This window comes from Macrobrachium nipponense, chromosome 30 (assembly GCF_015104395.2).
Source record: "Macrobrachium nipponense isolate FS-2020 chromosome 30, ASM1510439v2, whole genome shotgun sequence".
Taxonomy (NCBI): Eukaryota; Metazoa; Arthropoda; class Malacostraca; order Decapoda; family Palaemonidae; genus Macrobrachium; species Macrobrachium nipponense.
Genome location: NC_087218.1, coordinates 61557923 through 61577778, shown reverse-complemented (window position 1 = coordinate 61577778; position 19856 = coordinate 61557923). Strand labels below are relative to the sequence as shown.

The following is a 19856-nucleotide window of genomic DNA, read 5'->3' as shown; positions in this document are numbered from 1 at the left end:
AAAGAGAATAACAGTCTGCTCATTATACCTTCCACCAGATCTTGTTTTTAACAGGGAAGATATTCAGTCCTTAATCAACCAACTTCCAGCTCCTTTACTTCTCCTAGGAGATTTTAATGCCTCCAACCCCCTTTGAGGAAGTCGATTTCTAGACAGTAAAGGGAAATTAATTGAACACCTAATTGATAGGAATGATGTTACCCTATATAATAATGTGTCAATGACTTTCCACAGCATTCAAGATCATCATTTCTCTGCACTGGACCTTAGTATCTCTTCAACAAGTATCCTCCTTGATTTTAGTGGGTCTGTAAACGAAAATTTAAATGGGAGTGATCATTACCCGATCCATTTAAAATATGCTGTGAATGGTCCATCTTAAGTGTTACCGAAGTGGAAGGTAGAGGATGCAGACAGGGATAAATTCATTAAGGGCATCAAACTAGATAGGGAGTTTGAGTCATTTCATTCTCATATAGATGCTTATGATTACTTCATTGAGTCTACACTGAAGAGTGCTGAAGGCTCAGTTCCCAAAACAAAAGGCAGACCTCGTAGACCTGCAGTTCCCTGGTGGAATAAGAATTGTGGTATTCTGAGGAAAGTAACTAGGAAGTGCTACAGACGTTACAAAACTAGTGGCTCCCCACAGTCTAAATTAATCTACAAACGTGCTTTAGCCAAGCAACGGCACTTTCATAAGAGAGCCAAAAGAGAGTTGGCTTTACTATATTAATGGAATAAACTCAGACTCCATTGAAAGTGGTGTAGCACAAAATAAGGAAACTGAGTGGGAAATTTGTTGAGTCACTATTACCCTCGTTAAAAATAAGTGACACTGATCACAGAGCCCACTGATGTTGCCAATGAGCTAGGAAAACAGTTTTCTGAAGTTTCCAGCATCAACAATTATTCTTGAGAAATTCTAAAAATTAGGAATTCTGAAATAATTCTGGAATTCGATTCCAGAAAATCTGAACCGTAACACTACAGGTTTTCCTTGAGAGAATTGCGGGAGGTGCTCTCCTCTAGTGAATCCATAACTCCAGGTGAGGACACAATCAATATGAAATGCTTAAACACCTCCCAGACGATGCCAAAAAATATTTACTCAAGATCATAAACAAAATATGGGAAACTGGAATTTTACCCAATGACTGGAAAATATCCATAGTTGTTCCTATTAACAAGCCTGATAAAGATGCTTCCCTAGCCACCAGCTATAGACCAATAGCTCTTACCAGCTGTGTGTGTAAGCTGATGGAGAAAGTGATAAATACTAGACTAGTTTGGCACTTAGAAACTAAATGATTAATATCATCATTTCAATTTTGTTTCAGGAAAAACCACTCCACCCTTGATCTGTCGCTGAGGCTGACTAACCAAATCCAGCAAGGATTCTCCAAACAATGTCAGACCATCAGAACATTTTTTTACCTCGAAAAAGCTACGACACTGCCTGGAAAATTGGCATCATGAAACATTTGCACAAGATGGGCATTTATATATTCCTTTTTAACAGACAGAGTTTCCCCACTTCTACCTTAAAATATCTTTCTCCCAACCATTTGTGCAGGAGGAAGGAGTTCCCAAGGAAGCGTTTTAAGTGTAACACACTTTTTAGTGGCAATAAATAGTGTGGTTGAAAAAAATTTTGCCCCCTGTTAAATGCTCACTTTTTGTCGATGACCTTGCAATATACTGCACAGGATATGATTCATGTCAGTATGTAAACATCTGCAAAGGTTTATTAATGCAATTACTAAGTGGACTGATGAGAATGGTTAAATTCTCCTCTTCCAAAACAGTTGCAGTAAGATTTACCAGATGCCGGCATGTGGAAGAAGTTCCCACATTTAGTTTAAAAGGATCTATCATACCTTATAAAAGTGAAGTAAAATTTCTTGGGATGATTATTGACCACAAATTAACATGGGCCAGCCACATAAATGCCCTAAAGATTAATGTAAAAATATCTTTGAATATTTTAAAGGCTGTTTCTGGTTTTAGTTGGGGACTGATAAAAAATCCCTTTTGAGGCAATATGACTCAATGTGTCGCTCCAAGTTAGACAATGGCTGTCAGATCTATTCCTCAGCTTGTAAAACCAAGCTAAAGGAATTGGATGTTGTACAGAACATGGGGTTGAGAATATGCTCAGGGGCTTTTAGAACTTCTCCTGTTGAAAGCATATATGTCGACACAGATCATCTTCCCCTAGATCTAAGAAGGCAAGAGCTAGGGTTGCGATACGTGGCTAGAATGAAAAGTGCTCCCAAAAATCCCTCCTTTCAAGTACTCAAGGAAACAGACTCGCGGAATTTCTCTGGTACAAGAGCTTCTAAACCATTCCAAATTCGACTCAACGAGGATGTTAGGGATAACCATCTAAAATCCCAGAAAGTCCTGGAAGTAAAACATCCTGCAAATCCTCCATGGCTTATTCCTGAAGCATTAGTATGCAAGAAATCATTTAAGAAGAAGGATTGTACTGAAGAAGAGATTAGGGGAAAATTCTTAGAGCACGACGTTACCCATGCCAATTATGTGAAGATTTATACAGATGGATCAAAGTCAGTTAATGGTGTTGGGTGTGCTGTTATCCTTGGTGATACAGCATATACAGCTAAATTACCTGACTTTGCATCAGTATTTACTCCCGAATTAACAGCCGTAGTCTCTGCCCTAGATTTAGTTCTTCAAAGTAGTCACACTAATTTTGTCATATACTCGGATTCTAAAAGCACTTTAGAAGCTATCAAAAAATTTAATAGCTTTCATCCGTTAATCCAAAAACTTCAGGAGTCGCTTTTTCGTATATATTGTCTGCGTAAGTCAGTCTCTTTCTGTTGGGTCCCCTCTCACGTGGGGATTCACAGAAACGAGACTAGACAGAAAAGCGAAAGCTGCTAGCGATTTACCAGAAACAACTTTTAGAAAAGTGCCTCATACAGACCTAAAGGGTCCTATTAGGTCTTATGTATTTAGTGAATGGCAAGAAAGGTGGACTTCTCCTCTTCTTGCCAATTATAGTAAGTATAGAAATATTAGGAAAAATGCACTGCCAGGCCTTCGTCATTCCAGCTTGACAGGCGAACAGAGGTTATTTTGACGAGATTAAGGATTGGGCACACTTATTAACCCATCAGTTTATTTTAGAAGGAAGCAGCCCACCAGCGTGTGCATACTGTGATGAGATACTTAGAGTGGAGCACATTCTGATGTTTGCGTCCCACCTCGGTGGTCGCGGGTTCGATTCTCGGCCATTCCATTGAGGAGTGAGAAATGTGTGTTTCTGGTGATAGAAGTTCACTCTCGACGTGGTTCGGAAGTCACGTAAAGCTGAATAACCGCTGGTTCCATGCAACGTAAAAACACAATACAGACAGACATTCTGATGGTTTTCCCCAGGTATTTTAACCAAAGGGAAAGATATTTCCTGGGTAAATCCCTCTCAAATATCTTGGGAGATGAAGCAGATATTTCTGCTCTCATCTCCTTTTTAAATTGTATACAATTTTTTAATAATATTTTGATAATTATTTATATATCACATACAGATTTTTAAAGACATTAAACTATTTTTTATATATATTACACCATTCATTAAACTTCATATTTTTATTTTATTTATTAGTCACATCTAATTTTAGAAATAATTTCTTTCAATACTTCATTAATTCATTTACGATAATTCAAATTATTTAACCTTCATTACGGCGCTGAATAGACTTCTTGGCCCCAGTGCCTGGGCTTTAGTCCTAAATATCATACATCCATCCATCCCGTGGAAATTGCTGACCCCCTCCCAGGGGGGCGCGCCCCCCAGGTTGAGAACCACTGGCTTAGGCCCTTTGAAGTTAGAATAAATATATGTAAATGAGGTGCCTCTGACGGCAGTGAATGAGCCTTAGTTTAGTTTCATCCGGGTCAAGGAGGATATTAAACCTTTTTCTCTGTTTAATACTGTTTTTGTACGAGGAGCATTTTTGCATTTCCGAGAAGTGCTAGCATAAGATTATTCTTCCTTTTGAGTTTTCTTCATCTGTTCATTAATAAATTTATTTTGATTGTAACGCACAGTAACACATGAATTTAAAATTTAAAGAACCTCGAGGAATAATAAAGCAGGAAATATTCCCGAAAATGTCTTAATTGGCAAAGCCGGGCTGGACCATATCCTCTGTTTCATTTTCCGTTTTGCACTAATATGTATTCTATATATACATTATTATATATATATTATATAAATATAATATATATATATATACATATATATATATGTATATATATACATCGAGCTACAAATGTCCTTTAATATCTAATTCACTCTACCTCGGAATTAATATATTTCATATATGCTTAACCGAAGGGGAATTTTATTAGGCGATAATAGAATTGTTGGCGCCCAGGCGCGAACCTAGGACACCATACAAATACAGGAACGTCAGTGAAGCTTTTACCCACTCCACCACCGCAAGAGGTGGGTAAAAGCTTCACTGACGTTCCTGGATTTGTATGGTGTCCTAGGTTCGCGCCTGGGCGCCAACAATTTTCCCCCCCTAAAAAATTTTTTTAAATTTCGCCTAAAAAATTGTTCCCCTTCGGTTAAGCATATATGAAAATATATTAATTCCGAGGTAGGGTGAATTAGATATTAAAGGACATTTGTAGCTCGATGTATGTATATGAATCACGGTAATGTGATATCTCTTATATATTTTATTTAACAAATAACAAATTTATACTTATATATATAATATATATTATTATCTATATAGATATATTATACATATACATACATATACATACACGCACACTTACATACATATGTTACTCCTTTTCTTCTTTTCCCTTGTTGGAAGGGATGATGTCAGGATAGGATTGTCAGCCATTATTTTTGTCACCAGCAGATACCGACATCCATTGAGAGGTGGGAGGGAGGGAGAGAGGGCTGGTGGCAGCAACCCAACGCCATCCATAGACTGAGCAAACGTGAGCCTGTGGAACCTATTAAGCACGGAAAACCTTGAGCGCTTTTCCCTCAGATGACTTGACTCTTGTAGGCAGATTGCCACTTCAGAGGAAACTTTGTTTGATGGAATTTTAAATAACTTTCAGGGTTTTCGGTAGTCGTCACCGGTGCTAATGACATTTGTTGATGCCTTCAGCTCATTATCTTTAATCGACCTCTGCTGGTTCACAGAGGGGAAAACCAATGAGCAGATTTTTACTCGTTACCTTTTTTAAAAGTGACTCTTGTTTCTATGGAACAGTATTCTAGCCATCATTTTCGTAGACCTAATTTATTTCTCCTTTTCCATAGTCGGTTTTACTCACTTTGACATGAAAGAATTTCTAAGTCCGGCAATGTAGGTGTCTGGCAGCAGTTCTTGTGTAGGAAAAATAGTTGACCATTTTCCCTGGAAGGGAATATGGGAAGCATTTATTTCCATAGAAAATCCGGGTTGCTGATATGCAGTCTTTATTTTTGTCGCTTTTCTCTGTGTCCTGTAGATATTCTGTTCTGACAAAATTATATAAATTATCACCAATGGAATCCACCTTGATAGCAAATGATGCTGTCATCTGTATACCTATCAAGACCTGCTGCTACGTCTTTGAACTTAATCATCATCATCATCATTCTCTCTCTCTCTCTCTCTCTCTCTCTCTCTCTCTCTCTGGTGGTCTTACCATAAAATTAGGTCTTATTACCAAGCTATTATTATTTCGTAACAGTACACTTTCTGTTGTTCAGGCCTGAGAGTTGTAATTACTTAGTAATTTTACGTAAGTTAATCATTGTCTTGATTATTTTCTTAAATTTTGTATCCCCCTACTTACTAAAATGACTAAATTACGGACAGTGTCTGTTTCTGTTTAGTGTGGTAGAAGTTACGGTTTTCTGAGGCTCCATAACTTCTATTATTATTGTTCTTATTTTTATTTATTTCCTTTCAGGTATGGCACTCTGTCCTGTAGGGAATTGTATGTGTAGAGTTATATGCGTATGAAAGAAAAGTATGAGAGCAATATATAAAAAAAAGCCATCACAGGTAAGTCCTATGTGTTTTAGATGTTGTGGCCATATATAGATTAATGTAAGCATTTAGGTTAGGTTAGTTGAAGGGTTGTATAATTTGGAAGGAGAGAAGTTCCAGAAGGCCCCGAGTGGAGGGGCCTCATAGTCATGAAACCTGAGAGGGAGTGAGAAAGGTCAGTGGTGCGTTTTGTGGGGTGGGGGTTGGGGTGGAAGGGCTGCCGACCACAGTTTGCTTCGGTTTCAGATGAATGTTGTTTGCTTTTTCAGTAAGATGTCGTATGTGATGATAATGATAATAATAATAATAATTAAAAGATATTCATAGTAGCACGAGAAACAAATCCACAGTTATGTAATAGTACATATATTTAACTTTAAAACTGTAAGGATAGCTTTTGGGAATCTGTTCGGGTCTCCTTTTCAACCAGACTCGTTGCTGTTGTACACCAACCAAGTAAACATAAAAGGAGCCAAGCAATTTGTTGACGAACTATGGAACCGGTCGTCAAGCATAGTAGATCAGGCAATGCCTTCGTTTCCTGATGGAAGCCCCGGGCGCCAATCGTCTGGAACGTCTAATTGGTCCTTGCCCAGTGCGGTCCTCTTGATGGTCTTCAACAGCATAGGAGGCGCCGGCAGCATCGGTTGCTCATAATGGTCTTTATTCTTAAAGCCTTTAATATATTTCTTGGAAATAAGATTATTGGTGAATTTATTTTCCCGTGTGAAAAATTTATTGCCTTCCATGGGTAAACCACTATCTATCGCCAGACCCTCCACTAGTCTTCGTATGCCAACATCTTTACCTCTAAAAATTACCGATGCAGAAACATATTCATATTTCTCCTGGCACAATAATGAGGTTAAATAGCAACATTTTATGAATAACGATTTTGAAATAGCCGTAAGAATATTCTACATAAATTCCTCAAAGGAAAATGGCAATAAGAAATTGACGAATGGTCCTGCATTCCCTTTTAATCCACACTTAAACAGAATACGGAAAACTGTAAACAAAATTCACAGTGATAAAATAAATATAAGCTATATTTATAACATCATTAAAAGACTTCTTATACACAACAATAGTACAATGAATCACAATAAACATGTTGGTGTTTATGAAATTCCCTCCTCAGAGTGTGACTAAATATTTCGGGGAAAGTGGTAGAGGGTTGCCCACGACAATCGGGGAACACAAAAGAGCATACCAGTTGCATGCGGAAAACAGTGTGTTTGTTAGTCACAGTCTTCAGCTCGATTTTTAGAAGTAAAGATGTTGGCATAAGACGAAAAGTGGAGGGTGCGGCGATAGATAGTGGTTTACCTATGGAAGGCAGTAAATCTTTCACACGGGAAGATAAATTCACCAATAATCTAATTTCCAAGAAATATATTAAAGGCTTTAAGAATAAAGACCATTATGAGAATGTCGTCTCTTTAGCCACATCTGCTGCTGCGGTTTGCCTCTCTTTCCCCCGTTCAGGTAACTACTCAGTGATTTCTAGCAACCGATGCTGCCGGCGCCTCCTATGGTGTTGAAGACCATCAAAAAGACCGCTTTGGGAAAGGACCGATAAGACGTTCCGAGCGCCTCAGTGGCGTGGTTGGTAAGGTGTTTGCGTCCCACCTCGGTGGTCGCAGTTTCGATTCTCGGCCATTCCATTGAGGAGTGAGAGATGTGTATTTCTGGTGATAGAAGTTCACTCTCGACGTGGTTCGGAAGTCACGTAAAGCCGTTGGTCCCGTTGCTGAATAACCGCTGGTTCCATGCAACGTAAAAACACCACACAAACAAAACAAACAAACAATAAGACGTTCCATACGATTGGCGCCTGGGGCTTCCATCAGAAAACGACGGCATTGCCTGATTTACTATGCTTGACGACCGGTTCCATAATTCGTAAACAAGTCGCTTGACTCCTTTTATGTTTACTTGGTTGGGGTACTACAGCAACGTGTCGGATTGAAAATGAGAACCGAACAGATTCCCAAAAGCTATCCTTACAGTTTTGAATTTAAGTATATGTACGTTTACATAACTGTGGGTTTGTTTCTCCAATAATAATAATAATAATAATAATAATAATAATAATAATAATTATTATTATTATTATTATTATTATTATTATTATTATATTATTATTATTATTATATTATTATCCCTGAAAGTTTTAGCTTGCCAGTTAAGCTTTAATAGTGCCTAGCAACTGTGTAACGGAATTAAGCTGTACAACTTGAATTTTTATCAAGAATTTATTTCTTGATATGTATTTGAATTATTTTTTGTCTTATAAACCATTTGGTATATTTCCTCGTGTGCTAGCTGTCTTTCAATTATTTTATGTTTCCATACGCTACTTTTGCAATGTATTAACGTTAATAATAATAGATTTCATAATTGAAGTTACGAATTTGTTTTAGGTTTTGCACTAACTTATTCGTGTGACTTCCTCCAGGTTTATTGGGCATTGTTTCTTTTTCATTGGGGAGTTGTTGGTTAATGAATTTCAAAGCACTTCCAGGCTTTGTGGACTTTTAAAACTTCACTTGTAGAATTTTTCGTTCGTTTGTTTGTTTGTGTGTATATATATATATATATATATATATATATATATATATTATATATATATGCACACACATACAATGGCGTCTTTTTTTTTTGAAACGCTTGTTACTACAAAGCCTGAAGATCCAAGTTCAAAGATTTGTTTTTTTTTCTTCAGAAATTGTGATGTCCGGTAACAGGAAACGAACCCAGGTCCCATAATTACAAAGAGATCACGTTGCCGACCTGACCACGTGATCGGCAACATGACCTCTTTGTGATCGTGGGACCTGGGTTCGTTTTCTGGTACCGGGCATCCAAAAAAAGAGCAAAGAATTTAAGAAGTTAAGAGGGTATTATGGCTATTACAGTTGCATGTATGTATAATATATTATATATATATATAGATATATATATATATATATATATATATATATATGGGGATACAATCCACAATGAAGTAAATTCCTCTTGTAGTTTAAAAATATATAGTTCTTGTATAGGATTAGAGCTTTCGACCATCAACTGTGGTCTTGTTCACTAAAGTGTGATATGTCACCTCAAGGAACTAACAAGTAAGAGCACAAACATTTGAAAAAACAACGGTTAGGTAACAGCTAGTTCATATATGAATGATCGGGCGGTTGAGCCCTCGTTCTTTCCAGAATTCGTCTTGATCTTCGTGGGGGAATGTTTCTATTGTCAACTGCTTGTTCTATGGTGGTTGGGTGGTTTGTTGGAGAAATGACCTGAGTGGAGTAAACAAGAGAGGAAGCAGCATCGTTATTGGCACATATATTTCTAAAGTTTGAAATTTTCCCTTTCCTACATATCTCTTCACAAATAGCTGTATTTTCTGTAATGCTAGTATTTCCTGCAAAGGTCTCGTTTAATGAAATTAACGCCCCTTCTACTACTCGTCTCAAAGTCCGGTCGTTACATGCAAAAACAACCTTGGTACCTTTATATATTTTAAACTACAAGAGGAATTTACTTCATTGTGGATTGTATCCCCATTTACTTAGAGGTACGACATAGTACCTGGCTTCTGCATATATATATATATATATATATATATATATATATATATATATATGATATATGTATGTATGTATGTATGTATGTATATGTATGTATGTATATGTATGTATGTATGTATGTATGTGTGCGTGTATATGTATATATATAAATGTTTTATATATATACTATTATTCGTGATTACCAGAACTTACTAACGTACAGCATGGTATTTTTCTAAAAACCTTTCTTCCAGTTATTTTCTGGAGACGTTCTCTACACGAGAACCTAAAGCCCCGAAAAGATACGTGTGAAAACAATTCTCGCTGGAAGAGTATGGTCTCAATCTAACGCTCAAGAGAATCGAATTCCGATACCACTCGGCCATCAAGGAAGGTGACCGTTCAATTTGGCTTATGCATACAGAATGACGGTACCCCTCTAAGGGCAGATGTAATGCTGAAAGCTCCAGTACTGTATCTGCTCTCAATAGCTGTCAGAAATCGATTCCCTTGGATGCGGAATCGAGACCCTATGTTTTTCAGATACTCTTTATATAATTGCTTTGAGGATATCAAGTTTACGTGGAGAATTAAATACGGACAACCGGAAGTCGAGAATTTCATATGACCCTTGTATTGGTAAAATGTTTAAGAATGACCTTGAAAATAAAATCGTTTAGGTACAAAATAATTACCGTAAAGATATTTTGTATACATCTGTATTTTGATATATTTTTTGTGTGTGAAAAGTTTCACTTTTGCAAAAATGTTTGTTTACCAAAATGAGATTTATTGAATTGTACCTTTACAACATTTTTTTTGGTAATCAGTCACCTCCTATTGGTACTAGTTTCGGTCTTTATGTTATAGTAGTGGTGTAGTACTAGTTTAATTTTTTAATTGTCTTGTTGGGCTTAGTCCTTTACTCTAGAATTGATTTTATTAGCTAATCTATTTCTAATGACAAAGGTAATTGAAAGGAAGAGGTGGGTTACTCGTTTTATTTGCTTATTATTACCCTTACGGAAAAAAATGTTTTTTTAGACCTATAACGTCATTTTTACCTTAATTGATACGGCATTCTAAGAATCGCTCCTCCGCTCCTTTGTTGTTCGTTCAGGGTTTAGTAGGTTTTCCTGTCAGTCCATCGAAGGCACCAATGATGCAACAATCTATGTTTTTCCTTGAGTCGGGTATAATCTATTGTGCACATTGGTTGTTTATAGGTTATTTACCAAATATAAAAATTGTATTTTCGTTATTAAAATGGTAATTGATAATGTTGTTATTAGGGAAAGTAGTAGCACATACTACTCATGTTTTTGCAAATGTTCTTCATGAGTGCCTCCCAGCCTCGAATTGTCAGGAAGACCCAAGAGTTACGGAGAAAGATAATGACAGAGTTTTTCGTTTTAGACTTTTCATGTCGATATAGACATTTGTATGCATAATTCTTTCGTAGTTTTTATGGAAGTGTGGCTGCATGTTCATGTACGCGTACAAATGTTCTGGTGGAGAGTCGTTCGACGGAGTGACATGTCATGGGAGTGACGTAACAAAGGAGTGAAACCGCGGACACAAGTTTCAAAGGAGTGATAACCATCCAACCAATATTTAAAATATGTTAACAGTTCAGTGTTTCTTGTTTTTTAAGCAGAATCTTAATAATTTGATAATTTTTATCAATTTTGGTTACTTTGTCACTTCATCTCTTTGTTATGTGACTCGTATGCAATGTCCCTCCTTCGATACAGATCCGTTCTGGTGTGTATGTGGTTCGTTTAAATAGTAGTATATAGGCCTATTTAGTTTTTGAATAACTGAAATTTATTTGCTACATTCTGCTAAAATTGAGTTCATCTTGGCCATCTGACTCATCTATTCATCTCGGCCCCTTTCGTCGTATTTTTCTTTTATTTCGCTTTGAGGTCTGATAGTAATGTTGTTCGTAGTGGACAAAGACGATTCTATACTCCTCCACACATTCATCTTATTTTATGAATATCTATTGATTACCAGTGCACTTGAAATTTATTTATCATTTCTTCACGTTCTATTTATCCGCAATGAATGCAGGTTTTTATATTCATGGCTTGAAATAATGGCATGTTTTTTTTATTCATTTTATTTATTATTTCTAACTGACTATGAAGTTTTACTCCCACACTTCGAAATGCTGATGACATCTGTAAATAGTTGGGAAGTATACACAAGAAAATTCGTAAATAGATATTTTGACAAAATTATTCATATATTGTGAATGTTTTGCATTACCTTTTTTTTTGTGTGAGTGTATTATACTATACGTTTTAGATCCTTTTTTGATTTTCACCAGTCCTTCGAATTATTATTTATTTGTTCCTCTGAAAGGGCAAGAAAGCAACTTTGCATTTGCTTACAGTCTATTTGTCAATATTTCTTCCACCTCCTTTTTCATGATAGTCACATATTTCATATTTTTATATATTTTATTGTCTTGTCGTTCATTGGACACACAAAATAAGACAAAAGATGAATAAGAAAACAGATCTAATATATAATGAAAATTCACTTGTAATTATAAATTATTTTAATAAATAACATAAATACGGGGAATACTGTAATGATAAAATATTCCATAACTGGAGGTCGAAGATACAGTCGAGTCTTGAACAATCAGAAACTTCAGACGGTATGAAGGACAAGTATTTCAAGCAAGGTATTCCAAAAATGTCTAGAACAAATGAGTGGAATTATTAAGCACAAAGCCAGCAACCTATACCAAATTGGCATGGGGAGAAAGTTGGAATATCCGCTTCATAGGAGTGTCTTTGGTTTTCAAGTTCCTGATGTAATACTATTGGAAAACAAGATCATTTCCAAATTATAGTCTTTTTATATTACAGACTAGATAATCTCTTGTTTTTGGTACTCCATGTAAACATTGAAATAAGATATTCTTCAAATTCTTCTTGTTAATATTAATATTTCTGACTTTCAGGAATTGTAAATAGCGTTTGTAAAGTCATTAGCTTAAAACGAATGACAAAGCCACTGCAGCTCTCCAATGATATCTATGCGAAGGATTTGTCTTCTGGGTCCAATTAAGAAGTGAAAGAAAGTAACAATACAATTCAGACGCACAACGCAAGTTCCATAACTTTGCAATGAAATGAATTTTTGTTCTCACTGCAATAGATTGGCTCTCTCTCTCTCTCTCTCTCTCTCTCTCTCTCTCTCTCTCTCTCTCTCTCTCTCTCTCTGCCACATTATTCTTAACACTGGCCACACAGAAGAGAATGCTACGTCTAAGGGAGATAAAGACTGATCAATTATGAAATGACTACACCCTCGTTTCTGATACGTGGGGATATAATTGTCGAGTACCTACTGGCTGATGTTTGTAGAACTCCTACTCTGAGGGGGAAGGAGCCCGTGCCACCTGAAAGTTTGTATTGAAAGGGAACTCGGATAACCAACGAATGACCTTAGAAATGCAGAAATCATCGACTTCGGATTTCCATCATTTCCTTTTTAAATTGACTCTGCTTCTTCTCGTAAATCAGCTGTTATTGATAATTCATCATCCTTGGGACGTATTCATCGGTTATTCTTCGGCGTTGGTGAGCTTAGTTGTGGTAACGCTGGTTTGACACCAATCAGTCAATCAATCAATCCATTCGACTTCAATTTTATCGAACTGTTTCGCTCACTGCAGCTTCCTCGGGCACTAAGAATCATGGCGGGAACTTTCTAAGGGCGGACGAAATACAGAGAAACACAACTGACTAGACTGAATAAATTAATGGCAGATATTAACATCTTCTTCCTCCGGCAGGATCTGAAAAGAAAGAAAAAACCCTCTATTAATATATCATTCACTTTCTCATTGTCTGTTTGTCTGTCTGTCAATGTGTCTGTCACGCTCACCGTCTGAGTTTGCGGTTATGCTTGTAAAAGGTATCGGAGACGCTCGTGTATTAATTTTCTTGGTATGAAGAATGATCATAATAGATAACTGTGAGCAAAGAAAACATTGTTATTTTTCATTTTTCAGCTTTTATTTTTATTATGTAATTGCAATCACTATGGATAATCTCCTGCATTTATTTCAAACGCACAGAATGTTTTCATTTTGGACGCGTTAGTATCCCTGACCGTATTGGGGTTCTCTTGTTTTTAGAGGATACTGAATTGTAGGGAATTTGTGGTTCCGTAAGCAAGCGTGGAAATGAGTGATGTTCTTATTATATTAGGCGAGTTTTGAAGTAAATTCCATGGTACATATTTAAAATCTCCACTACAGATAATACTTGATACGTTTCGTTATTACCTCAGTATGGATGGAAAGTGCTTATTATAAGTGATAAATGCGATTTGTAACTGTATTCAGTAATTCCTAATTTCCTTGGAAAATTGTGTTCAGTGTATTTCTTTAGTTGTATCCAGTGTAATTCTTCAGTTAGAGCCCAGGGACGGATGAAAATTAGGATTTGTGAAAACCAACGAGAAACTCTCTAGGATAGATCCAAAACTTATTTCCATCATAGAAATAAAAATCTTATTCTCAAATAAAGTCAAAGATTCCATACGCTCGAGACTTGTTTTACAGTATTCGCTTACGACTCGGTTCTCCTCTTATATCTGCTTATACCGTAATCCGTTTAGTACTTTAGGTTCATCCACTATCCAGATTAATGTTAAGTGTTTATATATATATATATATATATATATATATATATATATATATATATATATATTTTATGCATATTATCAATGCCAGTGTATATGTGATTATATATGTATATATATTTAAGAAGAATAGAGTTAGGTGTGATACCATAAGAGAAATTCCCGAAGTTCCGTAAGTAGACTAGAGAATAACGTAAGGTAAATGGGGATGGCGAGAATGTTTCCTTCATACCACTCCAGGGAAACGGTGTGTGGTGTTACCGTTTTTGCAATGAGGAATAGAATTGCCTATTTATAGTACAGCAACCATAGGATGTATGAGAGGTAAACTTACTTCTAATGAAGAATAGATGGTTAAAAAAATTAATATTGTAAAAAAAAAAAAATCGTGAGTATATCTACGCATAAGAAAATAGTTACCAGTGATAAGGCAAGTAAAAGACGTCTGTCTTTTGAATTCATCCGAAGCAGCTGTCTTAATGAGATCATTTTCCATATTTCAACTTTATCACAGAGAGTAGCAAAGATCTCGCCCGAGGTGCTTTTCACCTGTCCGTTATCAAAGATTAGATAAAGAAAGTGTGATGTGACTCATTTCTGATGTGGCAGACTAGATGGTGTGAGGCCTGTCTCACTCCACTTGTTTGTCCGGGCCAGGAAGACCGACCATTTTTATTTATTTATTTATTTATTTATTTTTATCCTTCGTAGCTTATTCTGAGGTGTCGGTGTTGAGTCCTTTGATGATACGTTATCATAAGCACAAAGACACTGGAAGGATATGAAACATTTGAGTGTATTGCATTTGTTTTATTGGTGATTATCACGTGTACATTTGCGTGATTCTGACAAGTGATGGAGTTTTAGCTGCTTCTTTTTTCTTGGTTTAAACGGACCCCGCAACGCCGTATTCTAACAATCACACGCACGTGCACTCACATACATAAATATGTGCACTATATATACATATATAATAAAGTAATATTTTATTATAGTAAATCATAAGTATATATGTATATATCTATATATATATATATATATTATATATATATATATTGTATATATAGATATATATTTATCTATACACTTTTCCGTTTTATAGGGTTGCCATCAGAATGGCTTAGCCTTCCAGTTCTCAGCAAGTTTCTAAGGATGTGTTATTTGAGGCATGCCCTGATCATGACCACTGGTGACAAATGTTAACCCATTTACAGCTGGGTTGATTGGTGGGTAGAAGGAAGAGAACAGACCCCAAGCCCTGGTAATGGAAACCCAATGCTTTATCACATATTCCTTAATAAGGGATGTTAAAAAAATTGGCGATCATTACAGCATACATATATTAGATGCTGAATATTGGAATAAGTCTCTCTTCACCTATCTTCTTCACCCTTGACATGGGACCACCTGAATGTGGTGACGGGCCTCTTGAACCCCTGTAGTTTGGCCCTGTGTTTGAATCCAAGAGTCCCTTATGCCTTTGCATATTATGTTCGGTTAATTTAAGAAAGTGCAGGAGGGGAGGCTGAGATGGTATGGACACCTGTTGAGGAGAGATAAGGACCACGCTGGGAGACATACTATGGGGTGGAGGTGCAAGGAAGAAGAAAAAGAGGGAGACCAAGAAAGAGATGGAAGGACTGTGTGAGAGGAGACTTACATGAGAAGGGCATTGATGAGGCAGAAGCGCAGGATAGAAATAGGTGGAAACGGCTCATCCGAAACGGCGACCCCATATAAAAATGGGAACAAGCTGGGAAGAAGAAGAAGAAGAATTTAATGTGGAATTTTCCACTCTGATAAATTTTATTTGACCTGATAAATAGGAAAAGGTAACATAGCTGGGACTGGGTTTATATTTGATTTTTGGAACTGAGAGATATCACATTGATTGCTCAAGGGTGTAATTGTACTGCATGGATCCCAGTGGTGGTCTGGTTCAGAGGAAAGGACTCAGCATCCTGTCCGGTTTGCTCATATGATATTAGGGTGGGGATATTTGGATTAAAATTAGGCAACTCTGGTAGTGTTGTGCCATTTCCTGTGGGTTAGGATTGGGACAGACATTTGGGAGTCGGTTCCTATTGGTGCCATTGGTGGAAGAATAAATTCCGTGAAAAGCTGAAGTTATCTTTTTAAGGTTTTCAATTTTTTTTTTTTCAAATTTGACCTTTATGAGCAGTAGCAATAAAGAGTCAAGCACCCTGGATCCTCTGATGAAATCGTTTTGGCACAGATGATGACAACCTGTTTTTGGAAAAGGCTTGAAAACCTAGTGTAATTACAATGGAACACTATGCTCTAGCACAGAACAAAGGGAAAGTTATGAGAAATATATGTGAGATAGGACCATAGAATATTTGAAACCTCTTATGGTAAATATTTGACCTTTGATCTGGAAGATTTTCAAATTGTGAAATTTTTAATGTGTACAGAGACATTGTGAAGTATTGTGGCTGAGAGCCTAAGAAATCATTTGAAGGCTGAGGCAAACTGACAGTAGAATCGGCCTCAAGCAAAAGAAAATAAAAAATTAAAAGTATTATTGCATCTTGGAGGAATTGAAGGAGGCTGCTCAGTACATGCTTTTTGGAATCATTCCAATAAATAATATTTGCACTCCAGTTGATAATGTACTCAGAAGAGAAAATTTTAGAAGATTTAAAAGATCAAGGTGTGATTAGAATTAAAAGGATGAAGGAGATCAGTGGAACTTTAGTTCCACTGCCAAATTTAATTATTACATTCAATTCTACCCACTTTCCTAATGCAATACAAACAACATAGGTAGTTATGTTGTAAGGTTAAGCAATATATCCCAAGACTAAGGAGATGCTTTTTTTTTCCAGAATATGGTCATATGTTAGGGTCTTGTAAGGAGAAGCTACAAGGCAAGCCTGCCACATGTGTCAAGTTTAGTGAGCCTAATCATGGTGTATGTTATAAAGAATCAAGGTTTATGCTATGTGGAGGGAATTATCCATCTTCGCAAAATTGGGATGTGTACATTATGGAAAAGGAGATACAGCCTTAAGGATAACTGAATGCATCACATTTACCAAAGCTAAACAGAAAGCTTTAAGCCAATATGTTAGACCGGGAATATTCTTTTTGAGTATAGCTGTGAAACTTAGAAGAATTGTAATGCTACCAGAAGTGCATCCTTTGGTAATGTAAAGGGATCAGTGACAACATGCAATCCTGCCTCTTTGGAGGCTACGCAAGTAATTTCTGGCATTCCTGCATCTTTCGAATGTTGAGCTAGTAATTTCTATCACACCTGCCTCTTTAGATGTTGAGTCAGTGATTTCTGTCAATCCTATCTTTTTGGAGACTGTGCCAGTTCTTTGTGGAGCTCCTGCCTCATCAGAGGCCATGCCAGATATGCCTGGCACTTCTGCCTCTCTCGAGGCTGCACCAGTGATACCTGATTTATTGGCCTTTTTGGTGGCTGCACCATCTGTAGCTTGCAGTCCAGCCTCTTTGAGGGCAGCATTATCTGTATCTGGTCTTTGCATCTCCTTGGAGCCTGCACCAGTTGTGATTGGTGCTCTTGATGCTTCAGTGGATGCACAAATTGTCTGTGTCATTTGCTCCTCTCCTCAGGCAACTGTGGTTTGTCCAGTGCTCCTGAGCTTGATATTCTCTTAACAAAAATAGCATCAGAGATGCCCAACACTCATAATACTGGGGAGGCTGTGCTGTTTACAGCAGGTTCCTCTTCCTTGAGCAGGAGTATGGTAGAAAAGTTTAATCACTTAGAAGGGGCTGCTATAGTATAATGGCCTCAAAATCTAAATATGATTTATTATTCATATTCTCCAGTGGAACTTTCAGGGATTAAGAGCAAAGTGGGAAGAACAAGCCCTCTCATATCAGAAGCTTTGCAAAAGACTGTGATTGGTAATGATGTGTTTGAGCCCACTAATAAACAGCCTATCATTCCACTTTGCAAATAGGAAGCCATGGCGACGGAGTTTTATATATATATATATATATATATATATATATATATATATATATTTGTAATGACACTCCACGAAATCCTATTAGTATCCAGTCAACACTGCAAGTGACAAGTGTGCAGATAAATTTCCAAAGAAAATTCTTAGCATGTTCTCTCTATCTACCACCTAGTGAAGTCTTCCCCATTGATGAATTTAAACTGCAAATTCAACAGCTACCATGTCTCATTGTTATTCTGGGAGATATGAATAGCAGAAACCATCTTTGGGGATGAATAGTAGAAACCCTCTCTGAGGTGACATCATTACCAGTCAAAGAGAAAATTGCCTGTTTCATCATAGAAAGTGAGATTATGGGAATCCTAAACATGGAGTCAACACATTTGCATGTTCAGACAGGCACTTTATCAGCAATTTATTTATCTATATGCAGTGATGACTGCCTTATTGATTTCAATAGGAGAGTGATAAATGATATTTTTACTAGTGACCATTTTCCAGTAGTAATGAATGTAGCTTCAAATCCCACATCTTCAAGGCTACCTAAATTGATCATTGGTAAAACTGATTGGGCAACATTCCAGGAACACAGCTCAATAGATGACTCTGCTGATAACTTTCCCTCTATAGATGATACACATGATTTTTTCAGCTGGTTTTCAGTCACCTAGGATTTCAGGCATATATATCAGCCGACTAGTTCCCTGGTAGACTCATATACCCCAGGAAACTCATAGATCTATGAGATCACTCCTGACTTTAGTTTGGAAGAGAGTTAGAAAAGTTGCAGGAAAATTTAATGCTTGTCAACCTCCAGTTATGAAGACCAATGGTAGTGAAGTAGCAGATCCCCAGTTATCGGCAAAGGAGTTTGCTAAACATTTTATTTATCTCGCAAAGAAAAATGAGCCTAAAGTAAATGTAGTGAACTAGCTCCAGGACTGGATGATATAACATATTCAGTGATTAAACATACCCCAGAAAAAACAGACTTTTCATACGAAGCCTCATTAATGGAATTTTCCGAGAACTTGGGAGATGTAAAAATTACTCCCATTTGTAAAACCAAGGAAAGATCCTTTCAAGACAGAATTAGCCTCCCATTGCATTGACATCATATCCATTAAAGGTTATGGGAAAAGTGAACACACGTTTGCTGTGATACTTAGAATGTGTTAAATTTCTGTCGCCTGCTCATCGTGGTTTTGAAAGTATGCACTATCACGTCGCTGTTTTATTTGGTTTTGAGAAGGCTTATGATAAAAAACGGAGACATGGCATTCTGAGGGTTCCTTGTGAATGTAGCATAAGAAGTAATTGGCATCTTTTATGAAGGCATTTTTAAAAAGTAGGTTATTCCATGTTCAGGTTGAAGCAACAATGCCAGGTGTATTCAATCGAGGCAAAGAAGTGCCACAAGGAAGTGTTCTAATTGTAGCCCTGTTCACTCACCTTAACAATCAATGGGGTATCCAAAATAAGCTCATATTCACTTTGTTGATGACCTTTCAATGTCTTTTGCAGCAACTAGGATGTCGGGCTGAACGCCACCTTCAGTTCTTGCATTAATAATGGATTTAAATTTTTTGCTAATAAAATGGTAACCA

At 36.8% G+C, this 19856-nt stretch overlaps 1 protein-coding gene across 1 annotated transcript in view; it reads right to left on the bottom strand.

The window, feature by feature from the left end:
* Positions 1 to 11960: 11960 nt before the first annotated feature.
* LOC135202566 (uncharacterized) overlaps positions 11961 to 19856 on the bottom strand; it is a 35970-nt gene continuing 28074 nt past the window's right edge. The window contains exon 5 of the mRNA XM_064232059.1: positions 11961 to 13433. The gene's annotated coding sequence lies outside the window, so the exon portion shown is untranslated. The remainder of the gene's footprint in view (positions 13434 to 19856) is intronic.